The sequence below is a fragment of the Polistes dominula genome, unplaced genomic scaffold, assembly GCF_049000335.1.
Source record: "Polistes dominula isolate Pdom_NZ unplaced genomic scaffold, Pdom_raw_medaka contig_79, whole genome shotgun sequence".
Lineage (NCBI taxonomy): Eukaryota > Metazoa > Arthropoda > Insecta > Hymenoptera > Vespidae > Polistes > Polistes dominula.
In genome coordinates, this window is record NW_028300916.1 from 2,507,164 (window position 1) to 2,528,157 (window position 20,994).

Genomic DNA, 20,994 nt, shown 5'->3' on the forward strand with positions numbered 1-20,994 from the left:
ACTAGATAATCTTTATATATAATAAATCATTTAAAAAATATTTTTACTTAGATTATTGTCACAGTATACACATTTCATTGGGTTTGATAATTTTTTGTCGTATTACATTTTTTTTTTATTTGTAACTAATGTAAATGTAAGTAGAACATAAGTTTCCATTAAAAGCCCTTTTTTTCTATTAATTCAATAATAATTTGCTCGAAATGTCAATTTTCTCGCTATCCTAGGAGAACCATTCGTGATCGGAATAACTTTCGAGATCTTCAAGGACTGACGACAACGACGACTATGACGACTACGACGTTCCTTCTCTTTTAACGACAAAACCTCGAGAGAGGACGGATCATTCTGAACGAGTTACCAACACAGTTAACACATACAGCAACTCTGTAAGTCTGAATCTGGGTCTGACCGTTCCATAATTTTTTTTTTTTCTTCTTCTTCTTTATTTTTTCTTTTTTCAATTTTTTTTTCTTCATTTCATTTCTTTTATCCCTCTATCGACCAATGGTCATTTTCCACGGTTTAGTCACAAGGGGATCGGATCGAATCGAATCGATGTAATTGGAACGGTACTACGTTCCTTTTGTCGCGTTATGAGATAACTTATGATTTCTAAGAAGCTCCTTAGTGGAATCGCGAAAGTCTTTAATCAACCAAACCAGAGTTGTATTAATCAATTACAAGATCGTACATTAAAGCATTCGATTTTTTTTCTTTATATTTTTTTTAAGTATTCCTAAGAGAAATATTTCTTAATTATCTTCAATACGAATACGATGTAATTCTAATTATATTAAATTCAATTAAGCAACTAAGCATATATACATTATCTATTTATTATATTATATAATATGATGATCTTATTACATTACATTATTATCAATGCAAATTAAATTACTTTAAATATCTTTATGAAATTAATTTTATCGTTAGATTAATATAAAAAGAATTTTTTTCTATTTGAATAAAAAAAAAAAATAAATAAATATATTTCTACTAGTAAGTAATGAAAATAAAATAATATTATATACAAAATTATTCTCTAATTGAATTAACATAAATTAAAATCACAATACAAAATATATATATACACACATATATATATATATTGTCGAATATAAATAATTTATTCTAGATGAAACAATCAAAAAAATATTAAATAAAATTCGAATGATTTGAAACACGGAAAATACTGCAGATTTGCGAGATGTAAAAAGACAAAAAGAAAAGGATCATGAAATATTCAAAAAAAAAAAAAAAAAAAATAAAATAAAATAAAATAAAGAGAGAAAAAAGATAGAATTTTGTGTTAGTTCGTGGCCGCGTGGTTTCACGAATATATCAGCTTCCCTTCTTACTCGAGAACGACGATAAGCGATAACAATAAACAGCCTAGAGTCCGAGTTCGAGCTCGTTCATGGTTTTCACTCTTATTCTTTTTCACAAACACAAACACACACACACACACACGTATGAAAACATATACATGCACAAAAATCTAAAAAAAATAAGAGTTGAGAGGAAAAATGCGTGGGCGACGGTTAACACCACGGTGGAACGATAAACGTTTCGCTATCTGCACTCAGAACGGCTACCAAGCTTGGGTCCCGGAGTGCCCGGAGAGACCGCAAAAGTCACCTAAAGAGAGAGAGAGAGAGAGAGAGAGAGAGAGAGAAAGAAAGAGAGAGAGAGTAAGGAGAAGAGCAAAGTGGTCTTTTCTCTCGAAAATGTCCGAGCTGCTGGTTTGCTCGACCACCAAGAGCTACCGTCCTAACTCCCCAAACTTCTTCTTCTTCTTCTTCTTCTTCGTACAGAAGAAAAAGAAGCAGAAGGAGAAACAGAAAAGAAACAAAATTTAGGGATGGAAAGGGAAGCCCACCTCTTGGTGGGACTGGGGAGGGGAGTGGAGGGGAAGGGAGGGAGGGGAGGGGGGGAATGGAAGGACCAAAAGGACCGGATGAGAGCGTTACGATCTCGATAAAATAAAAGAAAAGATTTAACCAACGTTCTGTGTCACCAACAGAATTTTATTTTTATTTTTTTTTATTTATTTTTATTTTTAGTTCTCTCTTCCATTAAACTTCCCCCTCTCCCCTACCCTGGCCTACCTCTGGCCAGTCTTCTATCTTTTTTTTATTATTTTATTTTATAACTCTTTTCTTTGACTCTACTTTGAGAGGATGATCGATAACGATGTTAGTTCATTTCTCTTTCTCTCTGTTTTTTTCTTTTTTTTTTTATGTTATTTTATTTTTTCTTAACTTTGTTTGAAAATTTCAATCGTGAGAAGCTTGAAATGAAAATTAAAGTAAAGTAAAGTAAAGTAAAGTAAAGTAAAGTAAAGTAAAGTAAAGTAAAGTAAAGTAAAGTAAAGTAAAGTAAAGGAAGCACTTTTTCTCTTCTAACTTTTGACCAAGTGCTATCGTAAATCGATCAAAAGACTAAAAGACACACAGCTTACTTTTATTAGAAGCTTTAATCTCGCGTTTTCTATTTTTTTTTTTGGCTTTTTACTTTTTACCTTACGCGAAATTAAAACTCTCTTCTTAACTTTTGCATACTGACGAAGACGACGAGGAAGACGATGATGGTGGTGGCATGGCGGTGGTTCTTTTTATGGCAAGCTTATGGATAAAGATCGTGAAAAAAAATCTTATACGAATAGATCAGACATTTTCAAGTAAGTAGAAAAAAGTGGAAAAAGTAACAAGGAAGAAGGTTAGTAGACGGTGAATTGAAAAGGGAGTCCAATTTTGTAGCAAATTTCATTCCATTTTGTCCCAATTAAAAAGGAAACAAAAAAAAAAAAAATAGGAAAAAGATCATCTCGTAATCCTCATTTTAAATTCACAGTTAAAAAAGAAACCCTTTACGAAATTTTGTTCATAGTCAAACGGAACAGAATGGAACAGAACCAAAAAAAAGAAAAAGAAAATATGAGAGTCGTCGATAAATCGAATCAAATTTTCTTCGTTGAGATAATACCAAAGATAACGTTATCTCGATTCTCTACAAACTCATTGTACAAAAAGAGATAAAAAAGCATTTAAAGGAGTTGATAAAGAAAGAATGATAGAAATAAATAAAGAAGAAATTTTGATCGTACCGGACGACAGCATTTTTTTCGCGCCACATCGAATAATGATCGATAGACGATCGAAATTGGAACCCATTCGCCATTTGTCACACGACGAACCTTCGTCAGGGGGGACACGACTTTGCCAAAAACGATCCTCGAGATTAAACGCGAATATTTAAACGTTCAGCCATTTGTTTCTGTTTTCTTTCTTTCTTTCTTTCTTTCTTTCTTATTTATCGGAATTTATCTAATGGATTATTAAATTTTTGTTTTCTTCTATTGCATTGAAATAATGTATCGAACGTGCCTTATATTTTAAAATCAAACGTAAAAAAATTATTCTAATTGAATGATAAATGATTATTTTGATGAATTATTCCATTTCTTTTTTCTTTGGTTTTACTTCAGAAGAAATCCTTTTAAAAAATTAAAGGGAACCAAAATTAAATTCAAATAAATTAAAATAAAATAAACTAAAATGATAGTAATATGAAATTAAATAAAATTAAATAAAATAAACCAAAATGATAGTGAAAAAAAAATAAAATAAATTAAAATAATATAAAATAAAATAATATGAAATAACTCAAAATAAACTAAAATTAAATTAAAATAAAATAAAATAAAATAAACTAAACTAAAATGATAGTAAAAAAAAAAGAAGAAAAAAAAAGCAGATTTGAGAATTGAAATGTTTCCAATGATTATATGAATATATTTCGAGTAGGATTATAACGGTGAATCTCGTTATCGTTAAAACCGCATTTTGCGATGATAGATCACGGTCCCCAAAAAGAAGAAAAAAAAGAAGAAGAAGAAGAAGAGGGGTGTGATCAACGGGTGGTGGGGAATGGAAAAGAGGAAAGAGAGAATCACGATATTTGTCATCGGATCGTAACTGAGTCGACCGATGTCAACGGTGCATGATGAATACTCCAACGATATAGAGTCAGGTGCTCGAAAGATATTCCACCGTGATATTCCTAGCAAAGAAAACCTTCTGGCAAACACACATATTACAGTTTCATCGTGTTGACGAAGATACTCGAATTTTCACGAATTATTCATGACACTTTTTCTTTTGTTTTGTTTCGCACAATTTCAGGAGATTTAATATCGAATATCACACCACCTATCACGTTCTTGCATTTTTGTATCTATTTCTCAAGTGTTAGGATAATATTTAACTATTTTTATGATTATATTCAATATGGTTGAAAAAGAAAAAAATATAATACTTGATTATAAGATATATTAGTTTCTTTTTTTTATTAAATAATTTTGAAAGGTATTTGACAAATTTTTGTTTTAAAGCAGAAATGAAAAGTATAGGTAAAAAAATGAAATTTAATACACTTATTCATTTATTACAATTATAGATAACGAAATAACTATATATATAACTAAATTTATTTATATTTAATATTATATTTATTTAGTTATCTATTATAGATCTATTATAGATAGCTAAATAAATATAATAAACTATAAAATAATATATAAATTATAATAAACTAAAAAAATATATAAAACTAATAAATTATATTAAATATAAATTTTTAATCTAATTTAAAATTAGATTTATAAATTATAATTATAATTGGATAATAATATAATTATTACTCAATATACTCAATAATATTACTCAAATTTAATGTAATTAATGGATCATTCTTAAATTACATCAAAATATTTGAACTTTGATATATCACACAAACCCTTTTTCCAAATACCCAATTCAATTTATGAAAAAAAGAACAAGAACAATAATAAAAATTATGATTAAATACACACGATTAACAAATACACTTAATTGTTTATTCCTAGTGTTACAATAATATTTAATTATTATTATTATTATATTATATTTATTATTCCCTTACCCAGAAGAGTAATAATTTGGCTTATAATTCTTGGTATAAAAGTATTTACTACGAAAACGTTTTGTGGAGGACTTTCATGAAGGAATATGAAATTAAAAAAAAAACACAAAAAGAAAAAAAAAGTGAAAAAAATAAGAAATGAATATCGTAACGATTTGAGCGATAGCACGGTTATATATCTCGTGGGTCGTGACGTAAGGTTATCATATACCGCCTATACTTTTTCCGTGAAAGGCACATTCGAAGCTAAGTTCAACGACAAGATTCGTTCGTTCCTTCTTGAAATTTTACCGAATATACATACACTCGGCCAAATTCATCATATCAAATCATTTCGTTCTTTCTTCTTTCCCATTTTATTGAAATTTTATTTTATTTTTTTTTTTAAATTTTACTTTTATAACATATAGTTCAGAAAATTTGTCGTGAAAAAAAGTAAACGCATAAAATGGTACTTGCTAGTCCCGGATACGTAAAACGCGTTGTTGTAGTTCGCGCACGTTTGTCCAATAGAGTACGTGCAATAAATTTCACTAAAATATAGGAAATAATCGTATAAAACGTTGACTGTTCGTAGTACTTGGATGTCGTTAATAAAATTGCAGTTGCTATTGCCCTTGTCATACATCCGGTACGTTATTACACCGCTGCTTGTGCTGTTTGCTATCGCGTATGATGATTGAGATGCAACCAAGAGAAACTAAACGGAGTTAGTTTTGATCACGAAAATACACGGAATTTCGTTTATGGGTAATCTAATATATCCGATAGCTAACTATAACAAATGATTCAAACGATTCATTTTAGAAAAATGGATTTTTTTTATTTTATTATTATTATCTCATGCAAGACAATTGAATCGTAGTCGAGTAATAAAATGATCAATCAAATGTAAGTAATTTATTTTATTTTAAAATTTGTTGAGAATGATAAAGTAAAATAAACGATATTTCTTAATAGTTTTTTTGTGAAAAATTAATAACTACGTTTTGATAAATTAATAAAATTGTTTTCTATAATGTGACATAATTAAATCTTAATTAACAATAAGAGAAAATTAAATAAGAAATTAAACACTAAATATATCACGGTTACTATTTCAAATTGAGAAATATATTTTGAAATAAATTAGCTATGACGAATGATTACGATATTTTTTTTTAAATAGGTATTATTGAAACACTATTAACAAATTTTTCTATCACGTGAAATAATTAAATCTTAAGAGTAAATAAAAATAACAAAATATATCACAATTTCTATTATTAAAATGGAGAAATATATTTTAAAACAAATTTCTTCTAAAAAAAACTATGACGAATATTGAAACGTAACGAAGAGAAAATTCAACAACAAAGTTTCTTCGAATTTTATATAATAATGATAATAAGAAAAAGAAGAAACCAAAAAAAAAAAAAAAGAAAAAAGAAATCAGGATCGTTAGATACTCGTTAAAATATATTAGACATATTTTACTTTTTATATTTCTTCTCAATAATAATAATAATAATAATAATAATAATAATAATAATAATAATAACATAATTATTATCTGTTAGAGTAAGTAAAAGTCATTTAATTCTGGAATTTAATGTTGTCAGCATTTTCGTAGTTGTAGACAGTGAAGAAGAAAATAAGAAAATGAGAAAATAATGATTGTATTTATGTTTTAAAAGCGACGGAGTGTCTCGGATAGGCACATGCCGTGGAGGCCAAGAATCGCGACCCGACCCAAGAGATTAGTGTTTTCCTCCTTTTCTCTTCAACCCCCTCATCTGAAAGTTTCATCTACCATCAACTCTAAGATTTCTGCGAACTTCTCGATCTTCCTTGCTTTCCCGTTCGAACAAACTCACTCCTAATATATATATATACATATATATATAAATTTGTATTTAATAATTTATTAGAAAAATTCAATACAAAATAAATCTATGAAAGTTATCATAAATAATAATTATTATAAGTATAATCATAAAAATAATTATTTTACACGTAAAGAGTACGATAAGACATTTATTAATATTAATTAATATTTAATTAAGTATTTCTGTAAATCCTGTTTTTCTATTATAAGTGAAGTAGAAACATGATTTGTTTGTAATTAAAGAAATTATTCTAGTTAATTTGTTTTGTAAGATTGGTAAGACATTTTAAATATATTATTTTATTATTTGTACTACAATATGAAAATGTAATACATTCTGTTCTCTTGATAAAACAACTTTTGTGAAACACTGTAACCATATTTACAAAATTCATATTAACGCGATTAAAAATCACGCATTAATTCGTGATAATATCTTTCTATAGATTTGTGATTCATAAATGATCATTCGAGTATCGATCAGTATGAAGAAAAAAGAAGAAAAAAAAAATGTTGGATGAGCAATCGTATGTTAAAGACATGAGAAACACAGAAAACTAGGAGTAATAAATTATGGTTGAAACAAACTCGGTGGACTCTGTGCTATCACTGGCAGACACGCTGTCGGTACAGGGAGGGAAAGGAAAAAAAAGAAGAAAATGAAAAAAAAAAAGAAATAAAAATAAGAGAAAGATGTCCTTATCTCGTCGGTTTACTATACAATAATCACTTTATCATTTATAATATGTGCTTTGCGTGTATTTAACGAAATTTTCCAATCGCTTTTGGGGGATAAATTCCCTTATGCCAATATAACTATATACAAGCGTGCGATTATTTAATTGGAAGTTACCAAAAATCACTGACATCGATATAGTTATTTTTATAAATCGTTCGACATCATTATGCCGGATGTAAGAAGACTACACGAGGTCAAGTTTTCTTATCTCAATCGTTTGGTGGTATCTTTTTATTTTATTTTATTTTATTTTATTTTATTTCTTCTTCTTCGTTAACTTAATCTTGTTCTTCTTGATTTTTCTTTTTCTTTTTTTTTTTACTATTACTATTACTTCTATTTGAAAAGTATTCTAATAATAATAAATATTTGAAAAAACTTATCAAATAAATGATCATTCTTAAAGTAATATCAAAAAAGAAAAAAAAAAGAAAAACAAAAATAAAGATAGATAATTTATTAATCATCACCACGCGATTCTTATCAATATTTTCGTCATTTTTATCTTGGTTTTTTTTTCTTCTTCTTCTTTCGATACGTTTAATGATTCTTTGAGATCTTTGAGAATAATCGATATGCAAATACAATGATACAGGAGCTTATAGATAAAATATTAAAAATAATTCTATTCGAATGAAAGTAAAAATGTTTCAACTTCAACCATCAGCCCTTTTTTGCATACTTTTCATCCGTCCGTCGGACGTCATAGTAAAACTGTACAACCAACCAACCATCATCACCATCGTCGTATTTTCCATTCGATAATTCGTTTAAAGATTTTGCCGAAAGGTGGTTTGTGAATACGAACGAATGAAGAAAATTAAGATGAAGATGAAAATGAAGATGAAAAAAAAAGGAATCAAATGAAAAAGAAACGAACGTGATTCTTTTTATCGACGAACGTACCTTTGAGAAGGCCGAAAAGGGTGACGGAACCTTTCTACCGGTTCTGCGCCTCGTAGATAATTAATTTCGTCTGGAGACAGGGCTATAATAAAACGGACTCGAATGTATGTATGTATGTGAGGATATGTTTGAACGATACCCCATGAATATATCCAAAAGTTAAAATCAACCTCGACCTCCTCATCTTATCCTTAATAATTTTTCTTTCAATATTATCTTTTGGCGATGAATGATAAAGAAACAATTTCATATAATTTTGTTGATGCTTTTTGCAAATGCTTGTTGACCATTTTTGGTCAACCTAAATTTTTCAAATTTTGTTTATCTTTATCGATAAAAATTCAAACTCGATATCATTGGTGTAAATTTTTAAAATTATCTCTACCAACAATTATGTTATTAACTTTTATAATTTTTAAGGGGGTCTTATCATGGAGTGTATTTTTATTTTGTGTGTTAGGAAACCACAACAATTTTGGGATTATTTTTCTATTTTTGTTCGTTTCATTTTTGTTTTAACTTAGAAGACGAACGAAATTTTTATTTTAGCAATGAATTGAAGATTTATAATTTGTATAATTGTTATAAATAACCATTTCAAATATTATATTTTACAATTAACTTTGAATTAGTTGTTCAGAAAATACATTACATAAACTTTTACTCATATTTTTTGGTAATTAGGAGTAAAGAGGATATTCATCTGCATGTATGTGTTAAAAATAAAATATTGAAATGAAATAAATTTTGTATTATTTTAAGTAATCATTTGAAGTGATAGTTTTGATTGAATTTTAGTTAAGTTAATTTGTATTGTACGAATTCGAAGGTCGATGCACCCAACCTTACGAAGAATACTTTCATTCGTCGAACTTCAGGAAAATATCACAAGGAACGATGCAACTCGATTAACGACTGACACTCTACAATCGATTACGCTTGTTTACAAGCTGTACGTATATACGTTCCACGTACGGCCAATTAACGAAAGTCGATCCTTCGGCATTCGATGTTCGATTTGTACGAATGACCCGGTCTCTTTTCTCTTTCTCTTTCTCTCTCTCTCTTTCCATTTCTTTAATCTAACAATAAGATAAAGATTGGTTTCATATATAAATATACTAAGGATGTAAAACGATAATATCAAATTCATATACTGCTACAATACTAACGCACGTGTAAACATGTAGATACAATTTGTACATATTATGGTTTCCTAAATTAATTGATGAAATTTGAATTTCAACCACATGTGGTGGTTCTTGAATATTATATCCACATATCTATATATATTTATACAACATATATATATATATATATATAATTAAGCTATTAAGACTAGCAATAGGGAAATAATTCAACTATAAATATACATAAATATATGTGTATTATAGAATTGTAATTTAATTTAAACAAATTTTTCCAAGCAAACTTTAAGCATGCAAAAAACAAAAAAAAAGGCACATCGATGTTTTTGAAATATCATCTTGTAGTTTAGGGATTTATGTATTGAGAGTTTGACACCATTGGTTAAAGTATTATTTGGACGAATGATGATGTTAAGAAATGACGATGATCGTTAAAGAAAATCGCGTGTGTGAGAAGTTTGAGTTCATTGAGCTTTGGTGATTTGAATTCGAAACGAGTTCGAATAAGAGGAACGCATTGAAGCGCAAACCTAAGAAGCGTAGGAAGGAAGAAGAACATCTCGCTGATGACGATAGGGACTACAGAGCTTGTCACGATATTCCCGACGTATAATTCTGACCTTGCCGGCGGATCCGAACTTCGTACCGTCCGTCGTCGTCGTCGTCGTCCATTTCGCAATCTCCCATTTTTTGTTTTTGCTTCTCGTTTTCTGTATTTCTTTTTAACTTTGTGTCTGTCATCGTTTTTTTTTCTCTATTAAATACTACTTGTTGTTTTGTATTTAGTTTAATTCTAATATTATTTATACCTATTTCTATGCAATTAAATGCATATATATATATATTTTTTTATAAATTAAAACTATTTACAAATCTAATTGTATTCATGTAATTCACAAAACATTTAAATTTTATTACAAATTAAAATATGTATTTTCAAATGTTATCCTAAACTTTGACGAGAATAATAAAAATAAATGTTCATTTAAAATATGAAAATGAATACATTCGATTCGACTAAAATCGATAGAATAAAATGGCACCCCATTTCCAACACCTTCTCTTTCTTTTCGTCATGTTCTTCTGAATTTTTTTTTTTTTTTAATCATTTACTTACTTTTTTCTTCCTGATTCTTTTAATTTTTTGTTTTGTTTTTTTTCTTTCTTCCCACTCCCCGTCTTCCCAATCTCGACAAGACGCGCAATCTACAACGACGCGAGAAAAGAAACCGAGAAACCCGTTTGCCATGTTCACTCAGGGAATATATCACCGGGCGTTACATTGCCGATAAGCCTTGGATTCATCCATGAACACAACACTTTGAATTCGACGATATATATATACATATATATCTATATATATATACTTAATGACGGAGTCAAAAGTATTAGGAATATTCCATTTCCTTTTTTGTATATTTTATTTATTTATTTGATTTTGTATTTCTATTAATTTCTATTTATTTTCTTTTTTATATTTTTTATATATTTTATTTTATTTAAAGTATATGCAATTTTTGAAGTATATTTTCTTTTAAAATCCAATATTTGTAAATATATATATATATATATATAAATTTTATATGTACATTTATTTTATATATTTATAAATTTTAACATTCAACGTCATTAGATATCAAAATCATTATACAGTGTGTTGTTTTCTTTTTGATTTGTCACCTCTTGCAAAACAAAATCCCTTTTTATTTTCTTTTCTTTTTATGTTAAATTGTTTGATTTGTATTTGTATTAAGAAACAAATAACTAAATTGTAAGTAAATCGCGCGTTCACTTTAAAATAGAGAACGAAGCCGGTTAACAGGTTTAACCACGAAAGGAGAGAAATACGAAGAGTGTTACGTAGAATAAACCAAAGTAAGAGCTGTTTATACCTTTAACGGAAAAACCGGAGTCTAACAGGGTAGTCTTACGAGTTTAAGAAAAATCCATAAACAATTGTCATTAAACCATTCATTCGAACTTCGTTATGAATTTATCTAGGAGTTTCTAGTGGAAATATGAATTTTTGTTCTTTGCATTGCAATAAAGATGAAAGATTCGAACGTTAACACGACTTGAACTTACCCCTATACTTCAAAATTCAGAAATATTCTTTACTCGTATCACATGACTCAAGTTTGCAAATTTATGCGAATGCAAAATAACAAAAAACGGTTTTATAATTTTCATTTTACAGATGTTTAATTGTCGAAACAATTTCTTATTTGATAAATAATTAAATTACAATTTTACCAGGTATATTACTATTATTAGGGAATATTACTAGTAGTTAGTGTAATATCACAAAAAACAATTCTAATAAAACGATGCTTGATTACCGGTATTCAATAAAAATATATTTCTATAAATGATAAAGGTATAAGAAAATTAATTGCCATACCTGATAATTAAAACATTAAGACGTATCCTAAATAAAAAAAAAACCATATCCACCAACGTAAAATCAAATCAAATACCAAAGATTCTCTTAACACTCACGATACGGGTGAATATAATGATCGAAATAAAAGAAAAAGGGTGCTAAATTACTCGGATATCTTTGTCGTTAACCAATAAGAAATCAAATAGAAAAAAGACGTGTAAATTCGTCGAGAAGAATAAAAAGACATATAAAAAAAAAAATGAGGGCTTAGAAGGGGGAGGGGATAAGACGATGTCGAATAGAAAACGTATGAAAGAAAATAAAAAAAAATAAAAATGTTCCATCATCCATAGTTGTTGGTTGAATGAGAAAAAAGGGGGATGAAACTCACCCAGTGCATGCCGGTGGTAGGAGGGGCGCGCTCCTCATATACTCCCATCAGGGTGATTTCTGTCTCGGGGTAATTCCCAGCGAGGGTGCGCGACGTCGAAGCTGCTTGGGGGGTGTCCCGGGGGATCCGCTTGCCGATAACGCGGAGATGGCGTCCGGTACGCGGCTTCTCCTCTGCTGCTTCTTCCACCACCACCACCAACACCACCACTACTACCACCTTTGGACTCCTCCTCCACCTCCACCACCACCTTCTCCTCCTCTTCCTCCTCCTTCTCCTCTTCGTTCTCGTCCTCTTCTTCCTCTTCCTTTCTAGCTTCCTCGTTCTCGCCGCGAAACCACACAACAACCCTCTACCCTTCTAAACTATCTGTCTAACCACCCCCTCCCTTCTTCTTCTTACGCCTTTTTAAACGTCCTCTTCATCGATCATCATATTATATATTAATTTTTTTATATTTAATTATTATTATTATATTCTCGGTTTACTTTTATTGTAAATAATTGAATGCTGCTAATATAGCAGCGCCCTCACGGGCACATCTTAAAGCACTCCGGTCCCTTTTTCCCTTATTGCCTTTTAACGACAAACCGAAAAAGAGATAGAGAGGGAAATAGAAGTAAAGAAAACAAAGAGATAAATAAATAAATAGATAGATTTAAGATATAGATGGAAAGAAAAAATATCTTCGAATATTATCACACGTTCGCGTATGTAATAAATATAAAAACTAGATAAAAAGAAAAGAAATAAAAGCACTGATGATCGTTCGCACCACTTGTTATATCGTTCTCACTTCTTTTTCACGTATACTATGCTATACCAACGAAATAAATATCAACACGACGAAGACGACGACGACGATGATGACGATGACTTCTTATTGAAAACCATTTTTTATTGCGATAGAAAAGAAAAGAAATTCTCTTTCTTTCTTTCTTCTCTTATTTTATAATTATTTCTCTTTCGAAGTAAGATTTAGGTTTAACACTTTTTAACGATGACGATGAATTAACGGTGACGATGAATTAACGATGACAATGTAGAAAAGAGATGATGATTTCGTAGTCGCACACGATTACATATCACAAGTTTGGACGCACACTCTTATAAATCCTCACTGTTCGTCGAATAAACGGGAAAATGAAATAGACGCAACGATGGACGAACGCGATTCGTCTCGCGAAAAATATGAGAGGACGACGAATGATCTCATTTCGTGTCGATACGGTCTCGTTCAGGGAAGCTCTTTTGTGGTTTTGGTACGTCGTTTAAAAAGTTTTAAAACACCACGGTCTCTAAAGTTGAGAGAGAGCCCGTCGTCTTCCGACGTGAAAGCCGCGACGCGGAGTGAGGGAACCGGCACACAAGCGACCGCTTTCAGTCGAATACAGCGCCGCCTTGCGACTCATCGGCACAATATTCACGGCCACGCCGAGTACAGTGGATTACAGCGGAGTGGGGGCGGACACGATTTGAAGAAGGCCGGCCCACTTATCACCCCCACCACTAACTATTCTCTACCAACAAGCTCCTCCTATCGACACACAGAACCCTCTTCTTACCCTTCGCACCCCTAAACCTTATACCGTCATTCATTCTCTCTTTCTCTCTCTTTCTTTTCTCTCTTTCTCTTTCCTCACAGACCCTCTTGGCTTCACTGCAATTCCCTCCATTGGCGTAGCATCCGATATTTTCTATATATTATTATTCTTTTCTTTTCTTTTCTTTCTTATTTTTTAATATTTTTTTAAGAAAGTAACTACAAGTTTTCAGGTAGTTTTTTGTTACCTAAAAAAATAACCAGAACGGTTTTCACAGTTAGTAGAATAGACGATGTATTTTGAAATATATCTTTCGAACTTAAGGATTATCTTAAGTAAGTCAATCTTATGTTACTATGACACTTTTCGATCGATCTATTTCATTTGAGATAAGATACTTCGTAAATCATATTTTCTTTCGAATATATTACACGTACGCAATGAATTTATCCAACTATATGAAATTTTACTATTCTTGCGATTATAATATTATTTCAAATGTGACGATGAAAATGGCAAAATCATATTTATAAAGCTTTTATTTCACTTTCTACGTTCCTCCTCTTTCTTTGCTTTTTATCTTTTAAAAATTTGTGTTTGTTTTATTTGGAAGCCGATTCAAACGAACGGTAGCTGACCATGGTCTCGCATCTTTTATTTGTTCCTTTTACGAAGGACTCCTAAAGACTTGGCTCGTACCTTAGTTCGATCTCGCGTGTTTCGTGTTCTTAAAATATCCTTTCATTCTTTATTTAATATCTTATTCATATTTAACAGTAAATTAGTTAATATCTTAATTATCTCATTTGATAATCGAATTAATCAAATTTCAATTAGTTGTATGTGTTGTGCTCAGTTATGTGTATTGTGTTATTTGAGTGCAAGATTTTTCACCAAATAAATATATTTATTTCTATTTCACATGCAATTTATGATTATGCATAATTATAACGAAAAAAGCAAAAACAGTAGTATCTACAATCAACCGAAAAAAAACATCCAAAATATGAAATATTTTTCGAACAAAAAGTCAGAAAAATCAAAACAATATTTCATATAATCGTTTGAAGATAAAAAAGATGATAAACGGAAAGAATAGATCGAGTTTGAGAGCCGCTGAAAAGGAACGAACGACAGGGCAATATTCCGTCATAAAAAAGAACCGGTTTGGTTGCAACGAAGACGGAAAGTGTCGTACGCGGGAGGGGGGGGGGGCGTCAATAAGAAATTCCCTGACATTCGGAGGTTGGCACGATGACGTTTTTGGATACATAGGTGATCCTCTCTTCGAGATGATCTTTTGGTTTGACCCGACGACGACAACGTAAGGACCTTACGACTCGGCGAGCCCTTTGTTACTTTCCTTCGGCAGCAATCATTTTATTTCCTTCGTACGATTAAACCAAGTGTTTACAGGGAGAACCAAGCTTGGAATGCAGAAAAACATGTCGACAAAATGAATCCACCAAGTGAGTCTTCTTCTTCTTCTTCTTCTTCTTCGTTGTCTTACTGCAATGCCCCTGGTTCCAATGATCACGCTTATCCTACCAAAATATTGTCAACAATATTGAATTATTTTTTTCTTTACTAACGTTGCATGTGAAAAATTAAAAGCTACAAGTTACCATTTTATTTAACATCTTTGGAAATTTTGATATTTTTTATAATTTATAATTTATATACTTATATATTTATATTATATTAAAAATAATATTATTATTAATAATTTATATATTTTATAATTTATTATATTTAATAAAATTTGTAAATAAAAAATATTTCTCTACAGTTTAGAAGGTTTCAAAAACGAATTCAATCCAACAAAAATATAAACCTAACAATAATTATATATTTAACACCCTTTCTTAAGTTGCGTTGTCAATTTAAAAAGATGAGGTCGCCAAAAGAAAAATGAATCGTGAGAACCAATCCGCGTATAACGAAACAAACAAAAAAAAAAGAGACAAAAAATCGGTAAGACGATCCTGTAGTATGATTTGATCCTCGTTAACTTTCTAACGCGAAATCGATCCAGAAATTATAGTTCGTTGAACCACGGGGGTGCGAGAAACGTTTTAGAAATTGGTATATAAGGAAGGGATGGAAAATACTCGGTGGCGAGTGTAGTTCGATTATTATTTGAAACGTTTGGATCTGTTCATGTTGGTAGCATGCACTCTCATCGCGGTTGGTCTCGAAACGCGCAAAAGCTTCGAAAAAGATCGACGACGTTGCTTTCATACTTTTCGTCGAGTCCCACTCATGGGGAGGGGCTTCTCAACAGGCGGGGTTCAATTCACCCCATGGGGCGCCGCTCTTCATTGTGCCAATACTGCGTGTTTAGTATTCACGCGTCAACTTAACAGCATCTCTTTCTCTTTCTCTCTTTCTCTTTAGTTTCATTCTTTCTACCTGGTGGTACCTTTCTCTCATTCCAAATGTTCCCGCAGAAAGATCTATTCTTCCTTTTCCGTTTACATTCTTTCCATTGACATTTTCTCAGATACGTCAACTGAGAACCGTTCGGTTTACACTTTTTCTTTTTCTTCTTTTTTCTATCTACTATATTGATACATTTAATATTTTTTTTATACAAATTTTGCAATTAATTTAAAAGAAAAGGTTACTAGTTTGTATTTATACATCATTTTTCTATAAATATATAAATATATTTTTATCATATAAATAATATTGACAGCTAATATACAATCTCTATTTTCTTATTCAAAATATAAATATAATATTATATAAATACATATATTATTAAATATATAAATGATAAATAATCTTATTTTACAAATTAATGAATAACTCAAATATTTTATTTCTCATTTTGATTATCCAAACCAAGTGAAATTTAAATAAAATAAAAGCTAAATCCAAATTGTAAACTTATAATGTCATTGGAAAACAAAAATAATACAAAGAAAAAATACAAATGTATGAATACAAAATATTTAACCCATTCATTGATTGACTTTAAGATTAGAAAAAAATTCATGTTTAGAAACCTTTAAAAAAGAATCAATTTTCTTAGATATACAATACTATTTTACATATCTTTTTTTCAATCTTTACGAAACCATTTTAACTTATAAATCCTATTACACCTGGAAAATTCTTCTTTTGTCATTTTCTGACATTATGTTAAGATATTCTTAAACTTAATAAAAGGGTTAACCTTAGGGACTAGAAAAATATTTATTTTATGTTCTTTATTGTAATAAATTGTGTATGTATCGTATTGAAGTATCATTTTGAAAAATAACATTTCTATGATACTTGAAATGTAAAAATAATATTCTGAAATTCCAATGATTATTATTTATTATTATACTAATCTTTAAGTATAATAAAATTAAAATAACATCTTTTTGTTTTTTTGACATGTTAAAACTACAAACATGAAAGAGATTTAAACATTATCTCCTTTGAAAAAAAAAAAAAAACCAACAATTACATTCATTTTTATTGTTTCAATTGAAAAGTTTACCAAATATCAAAGGATTTAATAATTGTGAAATAACACGAATGATTCTACAACACACACATGTATATATTTACGTATAGAGATACATAGAAGTTTAATGGGTCCTCGAGTAGTGAAAATCTGTTCGAGAATTTCTGCGGTTTCGTTCGTGTAAAAGCTTCAACGACGAGAGTGGGGATGAAGGGTTGGTGGGTGGTTTAACTGAGAGAGAAAGTATCACGAGTTTCAGTGAAAATAATTCACGATGCGCTAAAAGGTGAAAAGAAAGAAAGAAAGAAAGAAAGAAAGAAAGACTGAAACGGAAGGAAAGAAGAAAGGTATTTTTATCGGGAGACTATAAATTGCATGAAAAATGTAAAAACCGAGTGTTGAAAAGTTAAGCGGTACTTTTAAGCGTGACTTTAATGTATCAAAAAAATACACACACTTACCCTTTTAAATATCACCCTATATAGAAATAAAACTTTAATCGACAGAATACAAACTTTAACCGAATGTAAAGTACACATATGGGGGTGGAATGTTTCTTTTTTTTTCCATCATCTTCTCAAAATGTTATTACAAATCTTTGAAGGAAATAAAATATCTAAAAGTCTTTTATGAATGAAAACCTTTTGGATAGGTAGGTAGGTAGCTACACATATATATATATATATACGCGTTTAGAGAAAGCAGATTGAGTCGGTAAAAGTGGAACTAAAAGGAAATAAAGAAAGAAAAGAGTAGTGCGAAATAAGAAAAAAAAAAAAAATAAAATAAAATATAAAATAGGAAGTGAAAGAATAAAAGGGGGAGGACAGTTAGGTATGAAATTGAAAGCGGTAGTTTGTCCGAATGCGGAAGAATCGTTTTTCACGAGTGCAAAGGTGACAATGTCTTGGTATAAGGAAACTAAAACGGTACACCCTACGAACATTGTTGCTATTGTTAGTGGTCAGGAGGAGCACGCGTACAAAGTCGCAAAAACGCAACAATGTCGGCGGGTGGAGCACAGTTACACATACCCGTATATTCTCGACTGGACTATACTCATTTAACAATGATCGAGGAACTCTCATAAAACTTTCAGGATTCTTCTTTTCTCCCCTTTTTTTCTCTCACTCACTCACTCACTCACTCACTCACCCACTCTCTCTCTCTCACTTGACCATTCTATTTTTCTTCTTCTTCTTCAACACAACTATGGCGCACACCGGTCCTTTTACACGAAACGCGTGCTGTTGAATAGACGCTCACGGGATTACAGGAATTTTGTTGGATTCGTGAAAACGAGCGTGCGCCAACTCGTGCCGACGCTTAAGCTTCAAATCGTTTGAAATTAGGTTTAGGAAAAGAGCTCGTCGTTAACCTTTGGTCAAGCTACCCCTCCCTTCTTCCCTCCCTCCCTCCACCTACTCTCTTTTTTCTCGCTCTTTATATATATATATATATATCTTTATACGGTTGATCTATTCAATGGTCAGTTCGAATCCTTGTTGTTAAATCGTCTCTTGTCGATCTATTGATAGGTACGTTTCTAAATCTGAGTACTTTTGCGCTTTTCCGAGCGTTAAACCGTGCTTTGAACGTATTACCATAAGCTTTTGGACCCAGCAGTTTCTATCTGCTAATGATGACTATGATATATATATATTTCCACTCTAATAATGAATATTTTCTATCGGATCAAAATATTATTTTCTATTATAAACGTATATCTCTTTTATATTTAACTTTAGTATTGATTTTCTGTTTTTATTTTTATTTTTTTGATTAATATAAAAAACCATATGTCTAGCGTACAATGAGAGAAAAAATAACATTATTATTATTATCTTATCTTAAAAGTAACACTGTTTATTAAATTATCCTATAATACAGCGGTCGTCAAACTTTTTGACCTCACGGATCAGTAAATTCATAATTTAAATCACGCGAATCACTAATAGGAGTTTTTAAGTGTTAAATATATTTATAAAAAAAAAAAAAAAGGAATTGTGATCTAAGAACACATGAAATGTACCTAGTTAATAAAATGAAACTATTAACCTTTAGAGTGCTATGGATGCATATATGCATCCATACGCGTTTGGTAAAAATTACCAGAGTGGTCTATCGACGCATATACGTGTTTGTTAATATTAATGTAAAATAATATAATGGTAATATTAATTAATATAAATTATATTTAGAAACAAAAACATTAATTATTAAATATAATTTATTATTAATAAATTATTCCGTTGCTACAAAACATTTTAATTAACAGTATTCACCACTGAAATGGTTAATTGTAACCAAATTATGAAAATTATGTATTGTTATAAATTAAATTATGTTTCAATGTATCTTAAAACATAACTTAACGTGATGAGAGTAAATACATTCCACATTTTTCTGGATACCAACGAAATTTTCTCGCGAACCATCACTTTGACGATCACTGCTATAATGGACATAATTTTTATGCAACTTTTTTTTAAAAGCTCAACATATTACTCGCAATAAATTATGAAGTTTGCCCATGTTGTGGTTCACACGAAACCGACAAAGGGTTACCTGTTGTGCCCTATAATGCGTCGAAAAGAAATGGAAATTTCTTCGTGGTTGTGTTTGTCGGATCGGAAAGTTTGTGCCAAAGAAATGGAAAAGAACAAAAAAAAAAAAAAATGAAAAGGAAGAGTGAGAGAGATTGATAAAGGATTTTTACCTTGTTCGAGAAAAGAAGGAAATGGTCTCACGCTGAGACGAGAATAAGGAAAGAGAGAAAAGAAATGAGATGGAACCAAGGGAAAGAGAAAAAGAAGAAGAAGAAGAAGAAAAGGGCCATGGAAAGGGAGTGGGGGGGGGGGAGATGATGGGAGAATGGTAAAAGGAACAGGAACGATGTCTTAAATTTTTCGAAGCTGTCAGAAAGTAATACAGCCGTCGGAAGGTCGAGAAAGGAGAGAAGAAGCGTCTTTTTTTTTTTTTTTTTTTTTTTTTAAAGTTCTTCTCGCGTTTGGCGTTCTTTTTTCTTTTTCTTCTACTTCTTCTTCTTATTCTTTCTCAACCTCCTTTTATCCTACCCATTCTCTTCCTATTTGGGTCTTTCGAACTGAGATTTTTGTCGAATACGGTTCTTAGGAGCCATTTCTTTTTTTTTTTTTTTGTTATATTGCCAATTTTACAATATCAAATTATGTTTTTTTATACTTTAAAGATATTATTGATAAAAAAAAATCTTATCTTGACGAATACTTTACTCAAAATAATTGATAATAGTTCAGTGTAATTGCACACACTGTGTGCAAGTGGTTTCGAATGGGTTAATAAATAAAAGTTAAAAAAATAATAATTAATAGTCAATAAAATAAAATATATAATAATAAATAATATATATATTTTAGAATAATAATAAAATAATATAATAATAAGTCAATAAAATAATAATCTACAATATTACCAACAATGTTACGTATTTAATGTATTATCTAATCAAAAATTGTAAATATCAGAAGCATTTATTCTATCTTTTATTTTTATTTTCGATGATTACGAGGAGGAACACTTCACGGCACCTGAAATATTCTTTTTTTTTCT

General features: G+C 30.1%; 1 protein-coding gene across 1 annotated transcript in view; it reads right to left on the minus strand.

Moving 5' to 3' along the window:
• The window catches only part of LOC107074501 (protein apterous), a 52,602-nt gene extending 38,789 nt beyond the window's left edge, over window positions 1-13,813 (minus strand). The window contains exon 1 of the mRNA XM_015336001.2: window positions 12,400-13,813. The gene's annotated coding sequence lies outside the window, so the exon portion shown is untranslated. The remainder of the gene's footprint in view (window positions 1-12,399) is intronic.
• Window positions 13,814-20,994: the final 7,181 nt, after the last annotated feature.